This window comes from Adiantum capillus-veneris, chromosome 2, assembly GCF_014529385.1.
Source record: "Adiantum capillus-veneris isolate H3 chromosome 2, ASM1452938v2, whole genome shotgun sequence".
NCBI classification, from domain to species: Eukaryota; Viridiplantae; Streptophyta; class Polypodiopsida; order Polypodiales; family Pteridaceae; genus Adiantum; species Adiantum capillus-veneris.
Window position 1 is genome coordinate 84,828,456 of NC_140932.1, and position 19,002 is coordinate 84,847,457.

General features: G+C 44.2%; 1 pseudogene; it reads left to right on the forward strand.

The window, feature by feature from the left end:
- Nucleotides 1-1,007: 1,007 nt before the first annotated feature.
- Nucleotides 1,008-17,698, forward strand: LOC147463101 (uncharacterized; annotated as a pseudogene).
- Nucleotides 17,699-19,002: the final 1,304 nt, after the last annotated feature.

Here is a 19,002-nt window from a genome sequence, read left to right on the forward strand (position 1 = left end):
AATGGGGAATCAGGATGCCTTAATCATGTTAATGTAAAGTTTAAAGACTTTACTGTTGCTATTAGGCTTAGCTAACGTTCAAATCTAAATAAACATTATTTTTGGTTGGCAAGGCTCCCGCCCCTTCGTATCATCCCGCCTCTTTAAAATTTTCCTTGTGAGATTGTGACCAGTGTTGTCTATGAGTTCCCTCTCACTCTCTCTTCCTCTCTCTCAACATTTGTGACACAAGCTCTGTCAAAATTTCTCATCCCGCATCTTTAAAGATTTTCTTTGTGAGTGAATGAGTGTTGAGCAGTGAGAACCTTAAAGCATGTCACATTGTCTCTCTTGGCTGACTCTAACCAAGAAGTAGGAGAAACACAACAAGAGGTAGCTTTGAGCTCAAGTGGTAGTTCTCACTACCAGTACCGTTGCATATTCGGAGTCCGATCCTTGAAGAATTCTCAGAACGTTGAGAGGAGCTCGTCATTTGAGTGCTCCAAAATCTAGATAAGTACATCTAAGGTCTCTCTCTCTCTCTCTCTCTCTCTCTCTCTCTCTCTCTCTCTCTCTCTCTCTCTCTCTCTCTCTCTCTCTCTCTCTCTCTCCGTAATTGAAGGGATTGAAGTGGTTGAGTCTATTGTTTCAATCCGGAAACTAGTCTCAGAAAAAAATCGCCCACTTTGTGATTGAAGAATCTGTGCATGCCAGGAGAAAGATTCCGTGCGCAGGTCGAGATGAACTTCACAAATGGAAGAAGAAAGCATCTCCAACAGGGATTGAGGTACGTACTGACGCCATTATTTTCTGAGTGCGATTTCGAGTAAGGGCTTGGAGTCCACCTGCTTTTGCTACTTAGCTGCGGCAGATACGACAGAGTCTCGAGTTTCTTGTTGTCGTACGGCTTCCACACCTACATCATGACCAGCACCACCCCCTTTAGTCCCACAATACACACACACACACACACACACAACGTACGAGAGAGAGAGAGAGAGAGAGAGAGAGAGAGATTACTGACCAGCATGGCGCTGACATGGCTGCCATTGGAAACGGCGAGGGGTAGAGAGGATGGACGCTGTCGGGTGGTGAAGGATAGAGCAACGCTCTTCTATGGCGGTGCTCGCGGCAATGGAGATGGAGTTGATGAGGAACGTGGAGCTGGTACACTCCAGCCACTTTAGTTGCTAATTGGCTTCCGAGAGCCCTGATGAGCCTGCCCACGCGCACGCGCGAGAGATTTAGCATGCTGGCGCAGCCCATGAGGAGTAGGGGATGCATGTTGGAACCATTCCGCACCGGCGCGGAATGGTTCCGACATGTTTCACAAGGGGCAGGTTGTCGGTTTTTTTATAAAAAAAACTCCATTAACTTTATTTTATTAGAACTTACAGGTCCCACACACTTTGAAAAAGGTGAGATTATTTTAGAAATTTGCCTAAGCACCGGTTAACACATTGACTTGACCCTGGTACCCAATCTCATGGAGTTATTATAAGCCACCAATGGAAAGTTTATGTTGATTATTATCAAAGCCCATAGTAAGGCCATATATAAGTACACAATCCTTACCTCATAGCATCCGCGCTATATTTTGGCACCAATGAAGCAGACTCGAGCATTCATGTATTTCAAGCTTCAGAGCATTTCGAAGCATTCTAGAATGAACCAAGAAAGGTAGAGAGAAAAGGGGAAGGGCTAAATAACCTAATTTTCTAAAATTTCCTCTTGGATCTTTGTAAGTTTGGAAAAATGATTTTTCCCAAACAGGCACACAGCTATCAGGAAAAACCTCAGTTTTGGGTCTCGCGCTTGGGGTAATGATTGGTATTCGCGATTGAGTGTTCATTGCTCATCCTTTTCTTTTTGTCAATAAGGCTCAACTCGAGAAGCAAATCCAAGAAAATTAGAGAAAATTCCATTTGTCTCATGATTCCCGTTGTGTCCAAGGAGATCAATGTATACTAAGTGAGGAATACAAGCCTGCCTCAAGGCTTGTATTCCTCAAGGCGGCCTCGATCATCCCTTCAATGGTGCACCGATTCATGCTGACAATTTTGACAGAGAGAGAGCAATGGTTCATGCTAGTCAGAATATTGAAAAGGATGTGGAAGATAGGATACTAGAGTAAACCGTGTAATAATTAGTTGGGCTTCAGAGTCTCCTTTCTTTGTTACCTTGTAAGTAGAAAGGCAACAAGACTGTTGGGATGGCTTATCTATGCGATCCATAGAAAAATCTAGCGAGAAAGTATGAGAGGTCATACACACCATGCTTGTTCAATATTCAGATGGTCTCTCCCAATGTCTCACCGCAACGAAGACAAAAACACATACACATTCAGTTCTCTCTCTCTCTCTCTCTCTCTCTCTCTCTCTCTCTCTCTCTCTCTCTCTCTCTCTCTCTCTCTCTCTCTCTCTCTCGGCGCACCTGTGTGTACAACAAGTACTTTATTGTTGCAATTTGCAAGCCCAAAAAGAGTTAAAGGAAGTTGTCTCCTCGGCAAGGCTCCCTTGACATGGACTTTTGTCCCCAACCCGTAAGAAAACGCACTTGGCCTACATGTTGCAACAAAAAAGAACATGCCCATTAGCTTCAAAAGAAGGCCTTTCATGTTAACCCCTAAATCCTTTGCACTTTTGACATCTGTAAGGTTTTAACATGCAATGCTTTCTCTTGCATGCCAATTTAATGCAAGGAAAGAATTTCAAGAGTAGCCAAGCTTCGGTTGATGATGAGGAAAGGGATTTCAGATAAGAGGGTGGAAGACCATAGCTATCTACGATGACATAATTAATTGCTTTTTATATGTACTCTTGTGACTTGAGACTTTGTTAGTGCTACAGCCGGATGCGTGGCCGCCCTGCCAAATACCGGAAATAACACAATAAACAGCATAAAACCGACTAATCGGCATACCTGGCACAATCACGTGATAGCATGATCGCAAGATACACGAACAGAGAAAGACAGAGTGCAAGAGAGAGTAATAGAGCGCGTGCAGATGCACCTCCTAGAATGGAGTGCTACGCCAGCACGGCAAGAGAGAAGAGAGTAGAGGTGAGAAGAGAAGAGCAACACAAACACTGGGTGCAATCTCCCCCCGTGCAAGAGTGACCATTTCCCTCTTGCACGTATTTGTTATATAGATTTCTTGAATGGTCAAATTGGTTACAAACTGGCCGGCCGGTCATAAATGGCCAAAGCTCATAAAGAGCACTTGAATAATAAAATGTACATAAAATATGATATCCTTTGCAATAGCCTAGCTCTGTCAAGCCTTTTCCACCTGTCAGCTGCAATAAATAATAAAATGTCAATTCTATAACATACCTCTCCGTTGGAAAGCAACTGTCCTCAGTTGCGAAGATAAAAATCTGCAAACAATACTTGTCAAAAATAGTGATTAGTATGTTGTTTCAAAAACATCACATAATATATGAAACTAAACAACATTAGCTTATGCCTGCCGTCATCCACATACTACCTATTCTAGTGTCCCATACCACAAGAATAAGAAGTATATGTCATACCCTGATGAATCAGGATATCATTGGTCACACTCATCATTAATCTCATAATGTCAAGTCATATCACATACACACTGTCGTGATAAAATAACCATCAGATACCAAATCCCAGTCCAATATCAATTCCACAAGCCCAAATCCAAATCACTTTCATTATGTACCCGGGTAACAAAATCATACCAGTTGCAGTGGTGGCCAGTCACTACAGCATGATTTTGTGATCGGTGTTGCCTAAATCGGTGAATCTACACCAATAAGACGTGCTGCCTAAATCGGTGAATCTGCACTTACCCTTGTGAATCTGTAATTTTTCAGTGTGCTGCCTAAATCGGCGGATCTGCATTGGGTATTGTTTAAAAAAATTATAGATCTGAAGTTTATTATTGTGCTGCCTAAATCGGCGAATCTGCATTTGATATTGTTTAAAATTCATGAATCTGCATTTTATCAATGTGCTGCCTAAATCGGCGAATCTGCACCAAGATGAGTATGTACACACTGCCTAAATCGGCGAATCTGTGTGTTGGTGACCAATGGACTAGGCTAGACATAAAGGAGAAAATATATTTACCACGTTGCCGACATCACAGTGCAGTATATCAAAGCCCTTACAAATTGTTGTTCACTATCCCAGAGCACCTTAACTCGCCTGAGTAGCTGCATAGCTTATAGACAAATCATCTCAATAAAAATTTCTTTCAATATAATTAGAAGTGATGACCTTAACAATGTTTGAATATTCAAGTTAGAACATTTGTACAATGCATAGAAATGAAATACGAAAAGAGGAATGGGTACAAGTGCTGCACTAGCGAACTTACACTAAAGTATAGCTAATAGATCCAAAATGTGTTAGTGTGGGGTTAATAATTAGTCAGAAACTTGCAATGACAACTACAGAGGGGATTAGTATACAACTGAGACAAATGTGAGACAACTGAGCAGAAAGAAAATTGTTGCAGTTCTAACTTAATAGCGGAGGCAAAGTAGAGTCATGAAGAAAAAATGTACGAAGCAGATTCGATTTGAGTGTATAGGTCAATGTAAGAGTCAAAATTATACTGATTACTTACAGACATCTACTATTACTTACTGCTTACTTACAAACATCTATTATGATTAGCCTTGGATCAATTAGAAAGTGAAATGAAATTGATATGTTGACGATTGTTTTGTTGGAATAAACAAAGTAGTTCTCATTATTCTTATTTTATTTTATTTTATTTATTGTGTAAAAGGCATTGGCTAGTGTTTAATTATGATATCACGAGCATACTAGTGTCTAGTCATGATATCACGAGCATACATCAAGTAAAGGCCCTACTGTAAATAGTAGATTGGTCCACGAATAAAGAAAACAATGCAAAATTGATTTGACCTTAGTTGCTCTTTCGGACATTGTCAATCAGACATCAAAATATGTAAAAGAATATGCATCGCAAAAAAAATGTCTGGCAAGACCAAAAACTTAAGCTTCTCTTCTAAACTTGTACTAGGTATGTAGTATGAGAGTCTGCAACTTATACAAATTACCTATAAGAGCAAACTAATACACTCCTTATGGATCTAATACAATGTCTATATAGAAAAATGAACTAAAATCAGCGTCATTGTCGTCAAGTCCCGCGGATGCCCGACATTGGGCGTCGTCGCAAAAGGTATTGCATTTGTCACCTAAGATTTTTGTCGATCTCCGCTTCTCTAAGTAGTCTCGGGCGGGGGGGGGGAAAGGATGTCTTATTTTGCAGCTGCTCCCTTTATTCCAACTGAGTGATTTAAGGCTTTGCTATCATCTGCCTTCGTAGGTACAGTAGGTACAGAAGCTGGTACAATGGGCTTAACCTTATCTGTGCCAACATCCATAGCCTTGATCTTTATTCTACTTGTTTGAGACCATTGTTGTACTCGTGTGGGAAGAAAGAGATAATTTAAAGGCGTGTAAGTGCGTCCAGTGATGGCCCGAGGGGGGGAATGCCTTGGCCAACGAGACAGTGGATGCATGTTGCAAATTGGATGAGGGTTTCATGGAGGTCGAGGGAGCGTGGGCGATCAGGCAATACTCAAATGTGTGATGTTTTCGGAGTTCGAAAGGATATACTAATTGATTGGCATGGAGATCATCCCCACACAAACTTTCATGGAATGTTTGATATGCTCAAAGATGTTGGCTTTTACTTGGAGATCCCAACTCACCTGTTTCGATGCCAAACATAATGGGACTCTGTTAATGGTGTACTGGAAGATGAATAAAATGTAGAAGCTACGCGGGAACAGAACCCAGGAGGGCGCAGCTTATGAGAACCCGGACCCACCTACCATACATAAGCCTAGTCACTCAATCGTTGGCGACAATATCTGATAGCATCAGCAATGATATCAATTACAGATGTCACGATGACGACGATGCCCTATAGCAGCCTGAGCTTGTACTTGTGTGTGTGTGTGTGTATATGTTGTGGTTGGGCGCCGGCATGCATATCTTCTCCCGATCTAGAGGCGGGTGGTTGTGGACGCCATGCAGTCAAGGGAGAAGGTTGGACCTTGGTGGCTGAAGAGAAAGAGAAAGACTCTTTTTTCGCTACTACTCACAAGTGAGAAAAGGCAAGTTGGTGGGCGGTGCAGTCTGTGTATAGCCATGCAAATGAGGGGCAGAGAAAGAGAGTGTGTTGTCAAGGGTCGTGAGGTTGATATTCTGTGTTGACTACTCGAAGCGACAGATAGAGAGAGTGTGCCCGCATGGTAGTACTGTGTGTGTGTGTGTGTAGCCATCGGTGTGGTCACCAACTAAAGAGAGAGAGTGAGTGCGGCAAGGTTGGTGAGGTCTGCATGGCAACTGAAAATTTGGCATCGTGAGAGACTGAGGGGATATAGGAGATGATTGAAATACTGGTGGTTGAGCAGCGGTAGGTAGAAAAGGCATGCGAGAGGCAAGGAAACGAGCGCTGGATGGTTGCATGGAGAGAGAGAGTTTCGAGGGGTCTGCATGCGCTACGTGAACGAGAGGGAGAGAAAGAAAAAAAAGTTGTGGCTGTGGTGTTGTGGCTGTGGTGTACTCCACAAAGACCCAGTGATCAAGGGCGGCTCACTGATTGTGTGTGTGTGCATGGTGGGCGCTAGAGCTAGGTAGGACGTGTGTGGCGGCGACTGAAGACAGAGAGAGATGCTCGTAGGTGAGCTGAGTGGCCGCCTTTGCAGTGTAAAAAAATATATATTGAGACACCTGGTTTGCATGCTCCTAGCGAGAGAAAAGAAACACCCGTACAATCAGAGATGGGAGCCTTGCTGACCACCAACTCCACAGACACATAGTTTTGGCCGCAGTTATCTGTCTGGTGGTTGTATGCTACTTGGTGGTCGGTTGGTGACTGCTGCCCTACGTGTAGACCCTCACAGCCACCCTGCGTGCTCTTCACGACATGCTGGCACTGGCTACGATGCTTGTAGCGAGAACAAAAGTGATGTAGTTTTGTGAGCCTTGCTCGTTTGCGCCACCTTCCATGGAATCTGGATGTTAGTACTCCCTATATGGTATTAAAATACAAATACAATGTTATTATGGCTTAATAGCAATTCTTACAAAAATTGCATGAGGGTCATTCCCACTAAGCTCGATCGAGCTCCTTGTCAACAGCAGATCACATGTGATTCTCCCAGTCATTCTCATAAGGAAGTTCAAACACTCCCCAAGGTCTCTTGCATTTATTCCTACAACAGTCTATCAAATTCTTCTTCTGCTTCTCCTTTTCTATGGGCGTCAACTAGGTCTTAATGATCTTGGACGTGATGCACTCGTCTTCTCTTCGCACTGTCAAAGATTTAACCCTATTAGCTGAAGGGGATCGGGGAGCACCACAGACGGAGAGTGAGCGAGAGAAGGAGACACACGACACACAGATATGGGTGGGGAGACTCAAAGAGTGAGCAGCCCCCTATACACTTATGCTATGTATAAGGTATACAAGTCAGTGGGCGCCCAGACTCTGGGCGGCCGGGCAAGGCACAGGCGCCTATACCCCAACAACCTCCCACTTAAAGGCGACTGTGCCTTTAAGCAAGAGAACCTAGTCTAAAGACTACAAAAGGCGAGAGAAAACCGCTCTCAACCGATGCCCACTGGCTGGCTGTGATCGCATGCATCCGGCTGTCCTACTTCCGTGTAAGTCCATACACCACCAAACATACCGCACACGTACTGCAAGTATGTATGCAATACCCGCATATCTCCCTCGTGCACTATGCCATCATCAGTCAACAAACGACTGACAACCCCAACTGCAAATGCTCCCACTGCAGCTGCGATATCCGGTCTCAAGATCAACATCTCATACATGAGACCACCGAATGCCGATGCAATGCTAGCGGGCCCTGCTAGCTCTACGGAGCATGCATCAACATATATATCCCTGGCAATAGGCATCTCTGACTGGCAAGGCGTGTCAGCTACATGCATCTCCTGACTGTCCGCAAAAGACGCATCAACCTGTCGTGCAACCTCAGAGCAAACCAACTGCTCTAGGTGTCTGCTGGAAGACATATCCTGCACAACTATATCCCCATGCTCACTGTCGAGCATAGAAAGGAATGACTGCATAATCACTGACATCTCAGTCTCCTTTGCAATCATCCACTGCAAACATGACCACTCAATCTGCTGTGACTCACTAGAGCTCTCATGCTCTAACTCCGTATGCATAGACTCTTGCACAACGTCCTCCTGTCGTGACTCACTAGAGCAAGACCGCTCTACCTGTCTATCCTGCATAGAAGTATCTCGCACAACTGACTCTCTGCTTTGCTCAGTCACTAGCAAAGCATGCATGTCTGACTCTGTCACCTCTCTGTGTGACTGCTCAAGTCGTGCCCCAACTGTGTGCACAACGAGCTCACTACACTGCACTCCATGCAAAGCACCCTGCAACCCATGCAAGGTCATTGCTCTGCACTCCATGCAAAGCATCCTGCAACCCACAAGCAAAAGAGACTCGCCTGCTCTCTCGCTCTCTACCTGGCTGCATGATCATAGAGACAACACCGTCTCTCCCGTGATCCACATGCAATGGGTAACCTGTACCACTCCTGGCACCTCTCGCAATCACTAGCGAACCCAAATGCATCACAAAATCTCTCTCTCGTAGCGAAATCTGACATCCACTATCTCATACCTGTATGACTGAGATCAAATCCCGTCTCAGATCTGGCACATAACGCACATGACGCAGGGTAAATCTCATACCACTGGACAAGGACAAACATACGTCTCCTGCACCCTCAATGTCATACACAGCACCATCAGCCATGTGCACACAACCAAGTCTCCCACTAGAAAACGTGCTAAACCACTCACGATGCGACGCGACATGGAAAGTAGCATCTGAATCTAGTAACCAATGTGAAGACAATGTGCAATCCGATATGCAATCCGTAGACATAAGATCGTCTGAAGACAAGCTAGATGTAAATGTGACATCGCCGTCACAAGCATACTCAGTAACCACCATACTGATCTCACTAGCATCTGTCATGTCCAAATCTGCATCACGCATCTGTCGTCTCCGTTGTCTCAAACGCCTGAAACATCGACGCCTAATGTGCCCTCTATGTCCACAATGCCAACATGTCAAGTCTCTATGCCGTCGAGACTTGCGTGTGGGACCAATATCTCCCATGGATATAGAAGTGGGACTAGACTCCCCTGAGCATCAAACCACATAAGGCATACATCGTATCCTCCCACCTGTGAGGAAACTTGCAGCAAATATCACTCTCACATCTGGGAGCAAGCCATGTGTGAAATGCTCGACACACAATAAACAACTGCTGCTGCAGAAAATTCAGCGTTCAGAATTTTAAAATTCTGATATAACGAGCGCGTCCGGAGCGTGCCAAAACCCCAAGGTAGACTCCTGGATCACATGTATCCAAGTCCGGGTGTGAAAGCTATGCCAAAAACCTCCGTTTCGACCCAAAAAACGCAGCATAAACTACCAAAAGAGGGCTGAAAAATGCAGCTCCCCAACCGTAGCTCGAACGAGGTTTCTGTTGGCTCGAATGGCTTCGAAAGGGGGGTAAAACGCCTGGCGGAAACGCTCTTGGAAAGCTGAATTTGCCGATGCCGAAGTCGAAACCCTGTTTGCACTCTTGAAAGTGCGCGCGCATGCGGACGCAATTTCGGGAATGAAACTGGCTCTCCGCTGTAGTCGTGACTGTGCACATACGCGCTCTCTCCGCACCTACGCTCTGATACCAATTGAAGGGGATCGGGGAGCACCACAGATGGAGAGTGAGCGAGAGAAGGAGACACACGACACACAGATATGGGTGGGGAGACTCAAAGAGTGAGCAGCCCCCTATACACTTATGCTATGTATAAGGTATACAAGTCAGTGGGCGCCCAGACTCTGGGTGGCCGGGCAAGGCACAGGCGCCTATACCCCAACATTAGCAAATTAAGGCCTTAAATTAATTGATCATGCCATTAGAAGAGATCCTTCTGTGTAATATATATCATAATTCTAATTTATATTATTCAATTATCTTTCCTCGTCATAATTTGATGAGGGATAATACTTAATTACCTTGAGATTTTAAACATTTACAGGAATCATGCTCATCAAGTAGTAAAGAAACAATAAAATGAGATGAAGCAAAATAAAATTGCATAATTGCACTTAGCTTTTGATTATAGAAAACTTCAATTGTTTGAGCGTAGCCCACGCTCTGATACCACTGCTACAGCCGGATGCGTGGCCGCCCTGCCAAATACCGAAATAACACAATAAACAACATAAAACCAACTAATCGGCATACCTGGCACAATCACGTGATAGCATGATCGCAAGATACACGAACAGAGAAAGACAGAGTGCAAGAGAGAGTAATAGAGCGCGTGCAGATGCACCTCCTAGAATGGAGTGCTACGCCAGCACGTCAAGAGAGAAGAGAGTAGAGGTGAGAAGAGAAGAGCAACACAAACACTGGGTGCAATCTCCCCCCGTGCAAGAGTGACCATTTCCCTCTTGCACGTATTTGTTATATAGATTTCTTGAATGGTCAAATTGGTTACAAACTGACCGGTCGGTCATAAATGGCCAAAGCTCATAAAGAACACTTGAATAATAAAATGTACATAAAATATGATATCCTTTGCAATAGCCTAGCTCTGTCAAGCCTTTTCCACCTGTCAGCTGCAATAAATAATAAAATGTCAATTCTATAACAGTTAGGGCCTCAACACGTAAGGAGATATGATATTTTGAAGCCTCCACTGCTTTGTGGTAATTTCAAATGTACGACCATTTTGCATTGAGATGTTAGGAGGTAGAATCCATCATAACATAATTGTTTTCTTCAATATAGCTTGTGCTTGCAGCAATTTTTCAAGGGTGTTACTCATATTTGCTCAAAAATTGGCTTCCCTCGGTTTTCTTTGCTCATTGATTGGAAACCCCCCTATATATATATATATATATATATATATATATATATATATATATATATATATATATATATATATATATATATATATATATATATATATATATATATATATATATATGTATGTATTTATATGTGTGTGTGTGTGCGTCTATCTCTGTCGCTATTCTAGAATCCAAAGATGAAGTTTGAACAAATGCATCCTTGAGGCTTGACCTTAGGTGTTTTGTTTAAATTAACCAATTAGGTAGCATAATGCATTTCAATTTTTAGGCAGTAAGCCTCTGAAATGTGAAGTTTTGAACTACGAGCAGGGTTGCAAGCATGCGCGTGCATGCATGCATGCGCGTGCATGCATGCATGCGCGCGCGCGCACACACACACACACACACACACACACACACACACAGGATGCATTCCCCTCCCTAGAAACTGAGCGTGCTCTATACCACTGAAAGGAGAAGGGAAACTCTACATGCCTATTCTCTACCCAACCACTCCCTTTTATAGACTCCATAAGCTATCTTTAGGAAACCTCTATTATTAGCATGCCTAGCTGACCGTGCCCCCCCTTGGTCCTACCCTTGTTGTCACATTGCCCTTGACACGAAATGATACCTCTCAACCAAAACTTTGCTCAAGATTGAAAGGGATGTTTAAGTGTCCAATTGCTAGGGAGAGGGAAAAAATGGTGGGATGAGGGTTCGTGTCACATAATCTACCCTTTCCAAGGCAATTGCTTTACCATTTGGCATTGGTGTGCTCTTATGATTTGGTAAAGGAAAGTTACACCATAAATTGGATGTTGTACATGAACACTCAATTCATCCAGAAAACACTTTTCATAATGTCTATTGAGTTCACCTTCATGCAACTCACAATAGCCACAACAATAGCCATGATAGTTCACACACCCAATTTGACCACAGAGAATTGCCTTATTGCACCTTGTAAAGTGGACCATCGATCCCTTATGGGTGGGATCGTATGGGACCCCTTCCAATTGTCCAAATGTGCACACGTGCCATGTGTGAGTGTCGAGGTTAGCCATTGCCACCGATGCATCCCACTCTTAAACTCTCGCCTTTGTTTCAAAAGGTATCCATTTCTTGCTTTCTAATCTTTATGGGTTGCCCCTCTTGTGAGCTTTAGTATTCAACTTTGCCACACACCCATTTTGCGTCTTTCCCTTGACGGAGATAAACTCGCTCTCTCCCTCATCACGGACTGATGCACTTGCTGTTACCATATACATGTGGTAGTGATGTGTGTGAACACACTAGGACCGCCGAGGCATTTTTTCCCTCTTTAGGAGGTTTTTTCCCTTGTGCATCGTATATACGTCCATCACTCTAGGGCTATCTATCTTTCCATTACACACTAAGTAATACACTCTCTATTGTGTGCCTTGAGCTTCCTTCGTCTTCTCCAAGCTGTGTGCCTTTCTCTGCAACCCTAATTCCAACAATTGGTATCAGAGCAGGTTACGTCCTCCCGGGCTTTGTCGCTAGCTGGACTAGCACACGCCTGCTCACTTTCTCTGATTACAGTGAGGTTTGGCGAGCATTCGCAGGTGGACAATTATTTCGGGAAATCTCGTAGAGCTTGGTCTGCTCAGATTTTTTATTTGGGCTCATTTCAGCCTCCGTTTCCACTACAGACAGGTCTGCACAGGCAATTTCGTCATTTTGTGCAAAATTTTTGTCAATGCCGTTTTTTGCATAACAGGTGCCTTATAGTCTTCTATGGTTTGTGCTATATAGCATGTGTTGTTCTCGCTCTATTTCTCCTATTTTCAGGCAATTTTCACATCAGGTGCAACATTTACGATGGCTAACAACAACAACACATATGTGTTCAAGATGTTTGCTGCTGAGGACATGTTGGATGGGGACAATTACCCTATGTGGGCTTATATGATGCAAACATGTTCTTGTGTCAAAGGGCGTCTGGAACATTGTGCAGGGCATTGATGTATGTCCCGGTTCTAAAGATGTAGGCGATGTTGAGGATGTTTGTAGGTCTTGCTGCAAGGATTGCTGCTGTTAGAATTGTTTTGCGTACGACAGAACAAGCTCGTTGGGATGTTAAGGATGTGTAGGCTCATGCATTGATTGCGTTGTCTGTGAAGCGCACCATTGTTCCTCACATCCGTTCAGCAAAATCTGCAAAACAGGCTTGGGGTATTTTGGCTGGTCTTTATGCAAGTCGCAATGAGGCTAAAATTGCCTTGCTGCGTAAAGAGTTAGAGTCGAAGATTATGCATGAGGAAGATGATATGGACACTTTCCTTGCTAGTGTCAAGGATATTAATGAGCAATTTATTTTTGCAGGTGAAGTCATTTCAAACAGTTCCCTTGTGCAGACTGTTCTTGATGCCTTACCAGATTCCCACCAGACTTTTGCTAGTACTTGGAGACTTATGACCCAAGGAAATCCAAAAGTTGTCAAGTTTGATGCATTATGCACATTGCTATTGCAAGAGTCACTTTCGAGAAAAAACAAGACTAGGCAGCGTGCAGTTGAACAGGCTTTTATTGATTCTCAAAGAAAAGGTGGTAACAGTAATGCAGCCACTTCTTATGGTTGTGCTGTGAGTGGCAAAACTTATGTTCCAAATGCTTTTGCTGGCAGCACTTCGTCTGGCAATTCTGGTGATAAGGGCAAAAAGAAGATGCGTGGCCATTATTGTAAAGCTAATGATAGCACATGGAATCTAATGAGATGCCGAATTTTCACTCAATTTCCTGATCTCTACCACCTCCCCCTTTTTTCATGTGTCGGCTGTGCATCCTCCCCTTTTGGTCTGTGCTATGTGCATCCTCTATTAGAGAGAGAGAGAGAGAGAGAGAGAGAGAGAGAGAGAGAGAGAGAAAAGAAATTCTGGGCTGCAGAGTCGAGGAGAATGAGCTGCCAAGGGCTTGCATAGAAGCACATGGCACTACCAAGGGGAACGGTAGAGAACGATTGGGAGAGCGTTTGGTTGAACCAAGCCGAGGGCAAAGGGTGAGTTGCCGATCGATGGTGCAAACTTGGGGATCGCCATGGGGTTGGGAGCCAAACTGCCTCGTTACAGGAGGTCGAGAGGTGCATGAAGATTGGGGTGGCCAGGGCTAGTAGCTGGCTGGTGACGAGTTGCAAGGAACTAGAAGGGAAGGAGACACCTACAGGAAGGCGGAGGGATGATGCAGAGAGCATAAAGGAGAGAGTGGGATGGAGGAGGCTAGCTTCAAAAGGGAAGAGCACTATAGAGAGGGCTGATGATGGCATGTTGTATAGAGAGGATGGCGCAACAGTTTCCTAGAGAGTTTTTTGGGCAGGGAAGAAATCACCATCAAGATCAGTCACTCTCCACAAGAGAGTCCTCAGAATGAATTCCATGCTCGATGATATCCCACTCCTTGGGCTGCCTGTTCCACGATTGCTAGTTTTGATGGACTACCTTCCTTATCCTCCTTTGTAGCACCCCACTTGCTGCCTTGCCAACCCTGTCTCGGTCTGCAAACTGATGCTTGCTCTTCCTGCCAACCCTATCTTGGTTTGCAAACTGATGCTTGCTCTTCCTGCCAACCCTATCTTGGTTTGCAAACTGATATTGCTTGCTCTTCCTGCCATCCTTTGCATTCCCTATCATCTAGTTCTCACCGTCTCTCGCGTCATTCTCTCATGTAAGGCCCCTTCAACCCCTAGCGGCGCTTAGCTATCTTGAAAGCGTCCTCCTCATTTTTGGCCTTCTCACCAAAGTTGCTTTGTGTAGTTTGCCCTCAGTTACTCAGTAGTGCCCTCTCTTAATGGCCTGCCGCTCGGAGTATCGTATGCCAACAACTCGCAAAAGCTAGCATAGCAACCCTCAGCGATTGGGTAGTCCCACGCTCAAAAAGGCACCAGTGTCGATAGGGCCCCACTCTCTCTATCTTGTTTTAATTATGTACATCTCCTAATGGTCATTTTGTGCAAGCCTCATGATTTCATCACTTTTTGGCCTGCCCAAAGGGCTAAGGCCATAGTGATGTGTTCCCTTTTTGCTAACAAAAAAAGGTCATTATTTTAAAAAAATATTCAATTTTTTGATTGGATGATGCAAGACAATCAAATATATTTGGTATCTTTTGAATCATGGTTTGGACCTCTCCTGCCTAAATGCGTGGACGATTTTAAAAAATTGATGGAATCCTCTCTGGAGTCTGGAGTGATTGGAGTTTGAAAGGACCTCGAAAGGTTTTTTTTTCTCTCTCTCTCTATAGAAAGGAAGAGACGACCTCGAAAAATCTCCACCTCTTCTGAAGGCGGTGGGCGACGCATCTACAGTGTAGCCAGTAAAATGTGATGTGTCGTGTAGGTGAGTGCAACAATGGAGCTGCCTCTCTGTCGCACAAGCACGGAGTGCAAAGCATCTCTCTCTCTCTCTCTCTCTCTCTCTCTCTCTCTCTCTGCACAGAGTGTTTTGGTTTGGGGGGAAGGAAGAAAGGGGAAGGAACGCTTAGTAGAGACGCATGCATGGAGGGAAAGTTGCGAGCCACTGCTGTCTCTTTGACTGCAATGCTGCAGGTGAACGCACAGGGTTGGAGGCGGCAGAGGGCGAAGCAGAGGTAGGGGGGTAGCACCAGAGAAACGAGCGAAAGCATCAAGGTAACTCTCGGTTCGTTGCAGAACAAAGTCATCACCGTCATCTACAAGAAGCTCTTGGGTGAAGCACCAAGAAGACGGGTCCATCGAGCTGCACTGACCAGGCAAAGAACTGCAGATCGGAGGGAAAGGCTGATGAGCATGACCGTGTGCGTGTGCATGTGCATGTGCATGTGCATGTGCGAGAGAGAGAGAGAGAGAGAGAGAGAGAGAGAGAGAGAGAGAGGCTTCAACAGTAGTCGCCCACTCTGTCTGGCATACAAGGCAGGTGCATCCAGGCAGAGGCGGAAGGAGGTGGAGGCAGTGGTGCGATACCCTTGGACTGCAAGCTGTTGACATGGATTTCTACAGAGAGCGGTCTACAGAGAGAGCGGAGGAGAGAATATGCGCAGGGAATCCCATACTAGTGGGTTTTAAATTGGCTAGAGCTGCGTGCTGCTTGAAGAGTAAAAATGAACCATCTCCTTTCCTGGTTCTGCTCTTTTCTTTGGCTTACAACATACCCGTGAAGGCTCTGTCGTAGCCGAGGAAGGATATAAAGCTTTTATTTTTGATGTATGTGAAAAGCGCAGTGACCTGGACAGTTTGCTATGCCAATGAGGCAGAGCTGTGTTTGGCATGCGACTTGCAGGTGCATGCTACTAGCAAGCCGGCCATCGAGCATCATACGGTTACCCTCATTCTCGACACCTCAGAACCAGCTATCTGCGACATTTGCCAGGTTTGTTTGTGTATGTTCATGCATCTGGATTCATTATACTGTTCTGACCATGTGATTTAGAGTGGTTTGTAACCTCTGCTCATCTGCTTGGCTCTCAGGATAAAGATGTCCTTTTTCTTCACGTCGAGGACCGAGCTCTTCTCTGTAGAGATTGCGATTTATCGGCGCATTCTTCCAATGCCCTCACAACCAAGCATAGAAGACTCCTCTTGGTAGCCATTACGGTTGGCATGAGCCCTATGGGTACCTTGCCCCCGGCCCAAGAGACAAGCTAAGCACTCAGCATATGCCAGCTACGTATACTAGCTCCCTCAAGGAGAACAACTTTGCCTTGAAGAATTTTGCTGCCCACGATTTTGTTTTGGGCTGTAGAGAGACTTAGGAAACATAATGGTGGCATGGGTAGAAAGGGACCTGTGAACAAGCTCCCACCCTCACCTCAAACAGTGAGAAGTAAGATGTTATCTCTTGAGTTCTATACGCTCATCCCTTCTACGGGAATTAGAGGCCAACAACAAGAATCCAAACAACAGTAGTAGCAGACAACAATAATGACAAAAATAGTCACAATGATAGTGTGATGATGGATGTGGATGCCTCATCTTCGGTTGAGGATGGCAGCATCTCTGATTATCTCAACTCTGATGCCTTTGGATGGAGGCTTGACAAGCTACTCTCTGATCTGGTTGGTGTTAGATGATGTGATAGCGGCTGAACTTTGTCGCCTCCCAAGGTAGCACTGCATTGCTGCTTGAAGTCCGTTAAAGTCATTGAGTCGATAGCAAGCTGCCAGTAAATGTATTTCACATGTCACAGAAGGAACAACAAGTTTGTTTTAGGATGTTCCTAACAATGGAATCAACATTTATTTATCTGTCATTATTTGTGTCTCCATAGTTGTGCAAGCACTATCTTCTAAAATACTGTAGATTTGTGATGTCTTTTGTTGATCTGATTATTGAGCTTTTCTTGTGTTTGCCTTTTGTTGATTTAATTATTGAGCTTTACTCGTTTGCCTTTTGGTTCTCCTCTAGGAAAGCAACATACCGGGCTTTGGCCTTCATGAAGAGCACTCTTGCCTTGCTAGCTAGACTTCCTAGAGGAGCATGAGCTCAGCCCTTCTCAGGAGGAGAGTGTGGCATTGGGTCCACAAATGCCTTCCCCTTTGACACATTCTGGCCTTGGTGCGTCTCGAGGGCCTGGGAAGCTGACATGTCCTGTTGCTGATGAGCCTTGGCCATTTGACTACCTGTTTATTGGTCTAGATCATAACATCAATGATCTCTCTGTTGTTCCGGATGTCTTCAAGCTAATGTCATTACCTGCATCCCCAACATCACCGCCTCAAGGCAATGTAAACAAGAAGCGCAAGTATTGGCTAAATGGTGCGTATCAGTATGAATAGATTTCTCTTGGTTGTCGAAGCTGATGGTGGCCCATATAGATGTACTTGCTTAAATTCACCCCACCATTTTTCCACCATGGTCATGAATTTTTAATGGTGGACATGTTGGTGTCCAAGTTCACGTTAGCTATGAAGGTGCAAAAATTTCTAAAATTTCCCCTTAGCTATTTCAAGCAAAGGAATTTTGTATGTTTGGAGAGATGATTTATTTTGAACAATGCTTCTATGTGGGGTAGCTCCAATAAGGTTTTACTGAAGCTTCGGGTGCGGGTGTTAGAACCTTGTGCACATTTGATGCCTTTTTCACTTTGCTATTATGGGAGCGCCTTCGATCAACTTTCGTGATGTTGCAATTGGTCTTGGGTGTAATGGGTTATTGATTGAGAGGGTTTTAATCAGTGCAATAAGTGTTGATAAGCACACAAGTTATTGTTGGAGGTCTCTTATATTTAGTGCTCTCTATTTCTCTCTAACTCATTTGTCATTCTACTTAAGGATCTCTCTCTCTGGGGCTTCTCTCTCTCTCTCTCTCTCTCTCTCTCTCTCTCTCTCTCTCTCTCCCCCCCCATGTGAGGTTGATGTAGCCTTGCTAAAGCACAGAGAAGACGTAGAGCTTCTTGCAATAGTCATGTTTGGCATATCTTGCAATCAAGGTGCTTTGAGAGTCGACATTGCAAATAGAAATCTCATGACACATTTGTCTTACATATCGACCAAAGCATTTCCAATTAGTGTTAGAAAAAAATAGGGGTACAGTTTATTCTAATCGGCTAAAATCATAGAATCTTGGTTAGATTTTATACAATAGTCATGTGATAGCATGGTAGATTTGCTTTTCTACATGGTAAAATAGCTCTTTTCTATATGGTAAAGTAGTAGTTTGTATGTCTTTATTTCTCCAAGTACCATTATTACAAGTGGAGATACTTTTGGATCTGCATTGTGGCTATACTTTAATTAACATCACAGGCCTTGGGTCTAGCAAGTAGTTGGGAGATCTTTAACATACGGGGCTCGCCTCTGAGCTAAGATTATTAAACAGCAAGACAATAGTAGATTCTAATGCATAGAATTGGAGGAATTTAAATTGTGATGGATCTCATCATTTGGATCATAATTTTTTGGTTGGAGTTGGGGGAATTGTGTACGGAAGTTGTTAAGTGACTTTCATAAGGGTTGACTGGTCAATGAGTTTCAAGTGAGTAAATTTTCACAACCTACTTTAGGCAAAGAATATATACACGGGAACTGAGCCATGACAGTACAAGCTTGCTAGTTGTTTGTCAAAGCCCCCAAAGCTAAGA